Source organism: Zingiber officinale, chromosome 2A (genome assembly GCF_018446385.1).
Source record: "Zingiber officinale cultivar Zhangliang chromosome 2A, Zo_v1.1, whole genome shotgun sequence".
Lineage (NCBI taxonomy): Eukaryota > Viridiplantae > Streptophyta > Magnoliopsida > Zingiberales > Zingiberaceae > Zingiber > Zingiber officinale.
The window spans coordinates 106,638,476-106,639,545 of NC_055988.1; the positions used below are offsets into that span (position 1 = coordinate 106,638,476).

The 1,070-nt window shown below is 31.7% G+C and overlaps 1 non-coding gene across 1 annotated transcript; it reads left to right on the forward strand.

The window, feature by feature from the left end:
• Window positions 1-207: 207 nt before the first annotated feature.
• LOC122044616 lies at window positions 208-313 on the forward strand. The gene has a single exon (XR_006129647.1). It is a non-coding gene; the product is annotated as a small nucleolar RNA R71 (small nucleolar RNA).
• The last annotated feature ends 757 nt before the right edge of the window (window positions 314-1,070 follow it).

A 1,070-nucleotide genomic window follows, 5' to 3' on the forward strand; every position in this document is an offset into this window, starting at 1 on the left:
ATGACTTGCACTTCTTGAATGTTTGAGGGAGATTTCATCCAACTGATGTTCGACCATTCATGGAGGTTCAACGTCACTTGATCAATTAACATATATGCTTCATCTACACTTTTGTCCATAAAATAACCTCCAGGTGATGAATCCAATAAACTCTTGTCTGAGAAAGAAATTCCCCCATAGAATATGTGCAGAATCAACCATTTTTTAAAACCATGATGAGGGCACTGTCTTTGAAGACTCTTGAATCTACCCCATGCTTCAAATAATGATTCTCTATATGCCTGAGCAAAATTTGTTATGCAATTTCTCAAATACACTGTTCTGCTTGGAGGGAAAAAATGATTCAGAAATTGCTTCTTCAATTGCTCCCAACTTGTAATGCTTTGAGGATGGAGATAATATAACCAAGTACTTGTTTTATCCTTGATATTGAAAGAAAATGTTATCAATCGAACTGCATCTGATGACACTCCTTCATATTTCACCATATCACAAATCTTTAAAAATATTTCAAGATGAAGATAAGGACTTTTTGATACTTCTCCTCCAAATTTGTGACCTTGTATCATGAAAATTAACTCTGGATCTAGTTGGAAACTTTCTGCTTCAATTTGAGGTTGCACAATGGGAGATCAAAATCTTACAGAAAAGGGTGTAGAAAAATTTCTCATGGGCCTGCTTGACATGTTAGTACTCATGGATATTCAATAATCAAAAACTAGAAATAAAATGCAATATGAAAAGCAAGAAAGAAAATGCAGAATTCAAATTGCAAGAAAGAAAGTGCATAATGAAAATAAAAAAGAAAAGACAAAAGGAACAAGAAACATATCTAGAATAATTCATATGCCAAGAACAAGATTGCAAGATATGTTTACAAAAGAAAAGAAGAAAGAAACTAAATCAAAAGAGAGAAAAGTTAGACTAGAATGTTAGAAATTAAAAATGCAGAATTAAAATTGCAACAAGCAAGAGGTAGAAAAGAATACAAGAAAAAGTTATGAAAACAGAATTCTAAAAATTAGATTCAACTAGCAAATGAAAAGAAAAGAAAAGTTATGTTTAGTCTA